Genomic DNA, 7,903 nt, shown 5'->3' with positions numbered 1-7,903 from the left:
CTCCAATTCTGCTGCACAATGACAGTGCAGTGACTGGCACGGCAGAGCCATCTCTCAGTGTGGGCTCCAGGTCTGGCTGCTGATACATGGCAGTGGGAGGGAAATATGAAATATCTGTCAAAGAGGACCACATATCTGCCAATGAGATAGGAAAGAGGAAGGTTGATCCCAGGGTAACTGCTACTGTCGTGAGTCAATAGGGGATCCCCACACCGAGCACGAACCCACACTTCCTCCAATTCAACTTGTTTGTTCATTACCAATACCCGCTATTCAAAAATACAGGAGCGCTTTTAAGGCTGAAAAGTGCCAATGGAAAGTTGATGTGTTCACTGAAGCCTCATCCAATCGCCGTTGGGTCTCTGCAGAATATACTCCATTGGGAGTAATGAGTACCATGAACTCAGTTGGAAAAAGTACAATTAGATGCTTGGTTCATTCAGAAAGAATGTTCGGCACACTCTCTGTGAAAAGGGAGGAGGGGAAAGAACAGGTGTCGCATCATCCGACACTTGCATGAGATGTTTTTGTGGGAAGAGGATTGATTCTGGGATAGATAGAACACTAAACTAGGGTTTCACAAAGGGAATAGAGCCTTTGGATTGTTTAAAGGAGAGGGGGGACTGATACCTTTTGTGGTCACATGGCACAGGAAGTCGCAGAAATTGTAGAAAACTGTAGAATATGTAAGTGTTGCTGTGGAAAGTGAGGACAAGGCGAACTGGATCATGGCTCTGGTGGCGACGAGAAGGGATGAGGGCGGAATTGCAGGTCATGTGCCCGAAGAAGGGGAGTCTTCACCCGAGCAAAGACAGAAGCCAATTCGGAAATGATGATGTGGAAGATGGCGTCGTTGGAACTGCTGTCACAGAGACGGACATACCTGGAAAAGGCAATAGAGAACTGACACGAAGCATGATGGAGGAAGTCGGGGTGCATAATCAAGGTAGTTCTCTGAGTTGGTGGCGAATGATAGACATTGTGAGCTACCTGCCTATCCTCAGTTATGAAGATAGTAATTCGAGGATTCGAATTTGGGATGGGTTGTGTAAAGATAAGGTAGGCATGGCAGCTAGAAGCTGCCTTTTCAATGCAGCAGCTTATTCGGGAGCAGAGACTGCGAGCGAGTGAGCTGTTGGGAAGGTCAGTTTCAAAGTAAACTTAAATTCCTTTTGTTTTCAGCAGAGACCAGTGGGCTGCTGGGTAAGTAAAAACCTATATATTTGGGCTGTTGAAAATTACTTACCGTTCATTGCAGCAGCTTATTCGGGAGCAGAGAGTGCGAGCGAGTGAAAAGCTTTGATTCTCAGTTTCAAAGTAAACTTAATTTCCTTTTGTTTTCGGTGGAGACCAGGGAACTGCTGGGTAAGTAAAACCCAATATATTTGGGATGTTTACATAACTTACCTTTCATTGCAGCAGCTTATTCGGGAGCAGAGAGTGCGAGCGAGAGCAGCTGGGAAGGTCAGTTTCAAAGTAAACTTAATTTCCTTTTGTTTTCGGTGGACCACCAGCGGGCTGCTGGGTAAGTTAAAAGCTATATATTTGGGCCGTTTCTGAACACGAGACACTACACCAAAAGGATGTGGATGCTTTGGAGAGGGTGCAGAGGAGGTTCACCAGGATGTTGCCTGGTATGGAGGGCGCGAGCTATGAAGAGAGGTTGTGTAGATTACGATTATCTTCATTAGAAAGCCGGAGGTTGAGGGGAGACCTGATTGAGGTGTACAAAATCATGAGAGGTATAGACAGGGTGGATAGCAAGGAGCTTTTTGCCAGAGTGGGGGATTCAATTACTAGGGTTCACGAGTTCAAAGTGAAAGGGGAAAAGTTTAGGGGTGATGTGCGTGGAAGGTTCTTTGCACAGAGGGTGGTGGATGCCTGGAATGCGTTGCCAGCGGAGGTGGTAGACGCGAGCACGATAGCGTATTTTAAGCTGTGTCTAGACAGATACATGAATGGGCAGGAAGTAAAGAGATACAGACCCTTAGAAAATAGGCGACATGTTTAGATAGAGGATCTGGATCGGCGCAGTCTTGGAGGGCCGAAGGGCCTGTTCATGTGCTGTAATTTTCTTTGTTCTTTGTTCTATCTAGTTCCTTACAGGCTTTAGTTACTACCTCCTCACCGTACACTGACCTCCTCATTTGGTTCCCATCCCCCTGCCACATGAGTTTAAACCCTCCCCAACAGCATTGGCAAAAGCACCCCCAAGGACATTGGTTCCAGTCCGGACCAGGTGTAGACCGTCCAATTTGTAATAGTCCCGCCTCCCCCAGAACCGGTCCCAATGTCGCAAAAATCTGAACCCCTCCTTCCTGCATCATCTCCAAAGCCACGCATTCATCCTGACTATTCTTTCATTTCTACTCTGACTATCATTTGGCACTGGTAGCAATCCTGGGATTACTACCTCCGAGGTCCTACTTTTTAACTTGGCTCCTAACTCCCTAAATTCTGCTGGTTGGACCTCATCCCGTTTTTACATATATCGTTGGTGCCTATGTGCACAATGACAACTGGCTGCTCGCCCTCCCCCTTCAGAATGTTCTGCAGCTGATCTGAGACATCCCTGACCCGTGCACCTGGGAGGCAACATACCATTCGGGAGTCTCGTTTTCGACCACAGAACCGCCTATCTACTCCCCTAACAATCGAATCACCTATGACGATAGCCCTTCCACTCGTCTTCCCGCCCTTCCGATCAGCAGAGCCAGCCACGGTGCCATGAACCTGGCTACTGCTGCCTTCCCCTGGTGAGCCATCTCCCTCAACAGTATCCAAAACGGTATACCTGTTTTGGAGGGAGATGACCGCAGTGGACTCCTGCACTGCCTTCCTGCTCTTTCTCTGCCTTTTGGTCACCCATTCCCTTTCTCCCTCAGCAATCCTAATCTGCGGTGTGACCAATTCGCTAAACGTGCTATCCACGACCACCTCAGCATCGCGGATGCTCCAAAGTGAGTCCGCCCCCAGCTCCAGAGCCGTCATGCTGTTTAACAAGTGCTGCAGCTGGACACACTTCCTGCACGTGAAGGAGTCAGGGACATCAGCCGTGTCCCTGAGCTCCTACATTGAGCAAGAGGAGCATGACACGGGTCTGAGATCTCCTGCCATTTCTAATCTTAAGCTTAACTTAGTTAAATAAAAAAGGAACGAAAAGTTTGTACCAATCACACGATAAAAAAAAATCGAAAATGCCTTTCCTTATCTACACACCACCGATTCCTTTTTTTTGGTACGAGGAGGAGGGCGGTTGGGAGACACTACAGTGTAGTGTCTCGGGTTCAGCCGCTGCCCAAATATATAGGGTTTTACTTACCCAGCAGCCCCCTGGTCTCGGCCGAAAACAAAAGGAAATTAAGTTTGCTTTGAAACTGACCTTCCCAGCTGCACACTAGCTCGCACTCTCTGCTCCCGAATACGCTTCTGCAATGAAAGGTAAGTTATTTTAAACAGCCCAAATGTATAGGTTTTTACTGACACAGCAGCCCCCTGGAGGTCCGCTGAAAACAAAAGGAAATTAAGTTTAATTTGAAACTGACCTTCCCAGCTGCTCACTCCCTCGCACTCTCTGCTCCCGAATAAGCTGCTGCAAAGAAAGGTAAGTTATTCTAAACAGCCCGAATATATAGGTTTTAACTTACCCAGCAGCCCCCTGCTCTCTGCCGAAAACAAAAGGAAATTAAGTTTACTTTGAAACTGACCTTCCCAGCTGCTCACTCCCTCGCACTCTCTGCTTCCCGAATAAGCTGCTGCAATGAAAGGTACGTTATTTTAAACAGCCCAAATATATAGGTTTTTACTTACCCAGCAGCCCCCTAGTCTCCGCCGAAAACAAAAGGAAATTAAGTTTGCTTTGAAAATGACCTTCCCAGCTGCTCACTCGCTCGCACTCTCTGCTCCCGAACAATGAAGTCAGTGTGACTAAGCAGGCAGGGAGCAGATGATGAACGCAAAGGGACTGGTGGTCTGAGGTGCATTTTTTTAATGCAAGAGGTGTAGTAGGTAAGGCATATGAACCTCGGGCTTGGATTCGTACCTGGGAGTATGATGTTATTGCTATTACTGAGACTTGGTTGAGGGAAGGGCATGATTGGCAACTACATATCACAGTATATCGATGCTTCAGGTGGGATAGAGAGGGAGGTAAAAGGGTGGTGGAGTTGCATCACTTGTCAAAGAGAATATCACAGCTGTGTGAAGGAGGTCACTATGGAGGACTCGAGCAGTGAGGCAAAATGGGCAGAACTCAGAAATAGGAAGGGTGCGCTTACAAAGTTGGGGCTGTACTACAGGCCTCCCAACAGGGAGTGTGAGATAGAGGTACAAACATGTAAACAGATTATGGAAAGATGTAGGAGCAACAGGGTGGTGGTGATAGGAGATTTTAATTTTCCCAACATTGACTGGGATTCACTTAGTGTTAGAGGTCTAGATGAAGCAGAATTTGTAAGGAGCATCCAGGAGGGTTTTCTAGAGCAGTATGTAAATAGTCCAACTCGGGAAGGGGCCATACTGGACCTGATGGTTGGGAATGAGCCCGGCCAGGTGGTTGAAGTTTCAGTAGGGGACTACTTTGGGAATAGTGATCACAATTCAGTAAGTTTTAAAATACTCATGGACAAAGATCAGAGTGGTCCTCAAGGAAGAGTGCTAATTTGGGGGAAGGCCAACTATACCAAAATTCGGCAGGAGCTGGGGAATGTAGATTGGGAGCAGCTGTTTGAAGGTAAACCCACATGTGATATGTGGGAGGCTTTTCAAGAAGGGTTGATTAGCGTGCAGGAGAGACATGTTCCTGTGAAAATGAGGGACAGAAATGGCAAGATTAGGGAACCATGGATGACAGGTGAAATTGTGAGACCAGCTAAGAGGAAAAAGGAAGCATACATAAGGTCTAGGCGGCTGAAGAAAGACGAAGCTTTGAAGGAATATCGGGAATGTAGGATCAATCTGAAACGAGGAATTAAGAGGGCTAAAAGGGGTCATGAAATATCTTTAGCAAACAGGGTTAAGGAAAATCCCAAAGCCTTTTATTCACATAAAAGGAGCAAGAGGGTAACCTGAGAAAGGATTGGCCCACTCGAGGACAAAGGAGGAAAGTTATGCGTGGTGTCAGAGAAAATGGGTGAGCTCCTAAACGAGTACTTTGCATCGGTATTCACCGAGGAGAGGGACATGACGGATGTTGGGAATAGGGACAGATGTTTGATTACTCTAGGACAAGTCGGCATAAGGAGAGAGGAAGTGTTGGGTATTCTAAACGGCATTAAGGTGGACAAGTCCCCAGGTCTGGATGGGATCTATCCCAGGTTACAGAGGGAAGCGAGAGAGGAAATAGCTGGGGCCTTCACAGATATCTTTGCAGCATCCTTAAACACGGGTGAGGTCCCAGAGGACTGGAGAATTGCTAATGTTGTCCCCTTGTTTAAGAAGGGTAGCAGGGATGATCCAGGTAATTATAGACCGGTGAGCCTGACGTCAGTGGTAGGGAAGCTGCTGGAGAAGATACGGAGGGATAGGATCTATTCCCATTTGGAAGAAAGTGGGCTTATCAGTGATAGGCAGCATGGTTATGTGCCGAGAAGGTCATGTCTTACCAACTTAATAAAATTCTTTGAGGAAGTGACAAATTTGATTGATGCGGGAAGGGCTGTAGATGTCATATACATGGACTTCAGTTAGGCGTTTGATAAGGTTCCCCATGGTAGGCTGATGGAGAAAGTGAAGGCGCATGTGGTCCAAGGTGTACTAGCAATATGGATAAAGAACTGGCTGGGCAACAGGAGACAGAGGGTAGCAGTGGAAGGGAGTTTCTGAAAATGGAGACGTGTGACCAGTGGTGTTGCACAGGGATCCGTGCTGGGACCACTGTTGTTTGTGATATACATAAATGATTTGTAGGAAAGTATAGGTGGTCTGATTAGCAAGTTTGCAGACGACACTGAGATTGGTGGAGTAGCAGATCGTGAAGGGGACTGTCAGAGAATACAGCAGAATATACAAAGATTGGAGAGTTGGGCAGAGGAATGGCAGATGGAGTTCAATCAGGGCAAATGCGAGATGATGCATTTTGGAAGATCCAATTCAAGAGTGAACTATACAGTCAATGGAAAAGTCCTAGGAAAAATTGATGTACAGAGAGATTTGGGTGTTCAGGTCCATTGTTCCCTGAAGGTGGCAACGCAGGTCAATAGAGTGGTCAAGAAGGCATACGGCATGCTTTCCTTCATCGGACGGGGTATTGAGTACAAGAGTTGGCAGGACATGTTACAGTTGTATAAGACTTTGGTTCGGCCACATTTGGAACACTGCGTGCAGTTCTGGTCGCCACATTACCAAAAGGATGTGGATGCTTTGGAGAGGGTGCAGAGGAGGTTCACCAGGATGTTGCCTGGTGTGGAGGGCGCTAGCTATGAAGAGATGTTGAGTACATTAGGATTATTTTCATTGGAAAGATGGAGGTTGAGGGGGGACCTGATTGAGGTGTACAATATCATGAGAGGTATAGACAGGTTGGATAGCAAGGAGCTTTTTCACAGATTGCGGGATTCAATTACAAGGGGTCCCGAGTTCAAAGTGAAAGGGGAAACGTTTAGGGGGCATATGCATGGAAATGTCTTTCCGCAGAGGGTGGTGGGTGCCTGGAACGTATTGCCAGCGGAGGTGATAGACGCGAGGACGACAGCGTCTTTTAAGATGTATCTAGACAGATACATGAATGGGCAGGAAGCAAAGAGATACAGACCCTTAGAAAATAGGTGACATGTTCATGATAGAGGATCTGGATCGGCGCAGGCTTGGAGGGCCGAAGGGCCTGTTCCTGTGCTGTAATTTTCTTTGTTCTTTGTTCAAAGTTCATTCCTTTCAGTTGAGAATTAGGTCAGGAAACTACACTGAAATAGTCATCAATGCACCCAAACAAGATGCCGTGTGCTGGTGGGAGTTGAGGGTGTCAAAGGACTGGTTGGCTGGGCAAGTGATAACGATGCAGAGAGGCTGCACGTCTTAGTCAGAGATACTGGTGTATGTGGAAGGTACATCCTGGTAGAAGATGGATTGTAAAGCGACTGGACATCCCGGTGTGGGATGGTAAAGTAGAGAACTGAATATTTTGAATGGGCTAACTTGTCGATGGTTTGAACATCCTGGTTAGTGACAGAAGTGTTGAGGGTATGGCCGTCCTGATGAGGGATGGAGTAGTAGGGATCCGAATTTCTTGAATGGATTGGGTTTTAAAGGGATTGATCTTCCTGGTGAGTGATAGAGTTTCAGCAGAATTACATGCTCTGGAGAGAGAAAGAGAAGTTTAAAGGGAATGAACATCTTGGTGGGAGATGTAAATGTAGAGTGGTTGGACGGCCTGGGGAGGGATGGAGTTGAGGGAGTCTACATGTCCTGTTTACAGTGTTGGACTGGATGTCCATGGCGAAAAGGAAACATTGCTGGCCAGGACACCAGAGTAGTTAAAATCGTGGTTGGCGACAGCAGAAGACAAGGGGAGAAAGTGCAATGGAAAGAGTTAAGCTCCATCGGAAAGGAACAGATTGAAATGTTGAGTCTATCGAGGTAGTCTTGTTTGTGGATGTTTGCAGGATTTAGATGGGTCTGTGCGCGGTTACAGGCACGGGGTGAAGATCTCAAGAGGAAATGAGTTCAATGATAGTATGGGAAAGGATGACATGATGTACAGTGTTGTGGTCATGGTCTGGGTGAGGTGGAGCGATATGTCAGAGGGTTCGTGTTTAGGCACCCCAAGGTAGAGGTCTTTTCAGAAAACATCAACAGCGATTCCATAGTCTGCAGGTTTAATGACAACGTCAGGGTGGGGAGAATGAATTGTTGCAGATCACAGGGACATTGATAACAAAGAGTAAAGTGGGGCAGGATTCATTTCATC

This window comes from Heterodontus francisci, unplaced genomic scaffold, assembly GCF_036365525.1.
Source record: "Heterodontus francisci isolate sHetFra1 unplaced genomic scaffold, sHetFra1.hap1 HAP1_SCAFFOLD_124, whole genome shotgun sequence".
Classification (NCBI taxonomy): domain Eukaryota; kingdom Metazoa; phylum Chordata; class Chondrichthyes; order Heterodontiformes; family Heterodontidae; genus Heterodontus; species Heterodontus francisci.
The sequence above is the reverse complement of the archived record's forward strand: the minus strand, read 5'-3'. Positions refer to the sequence as shown.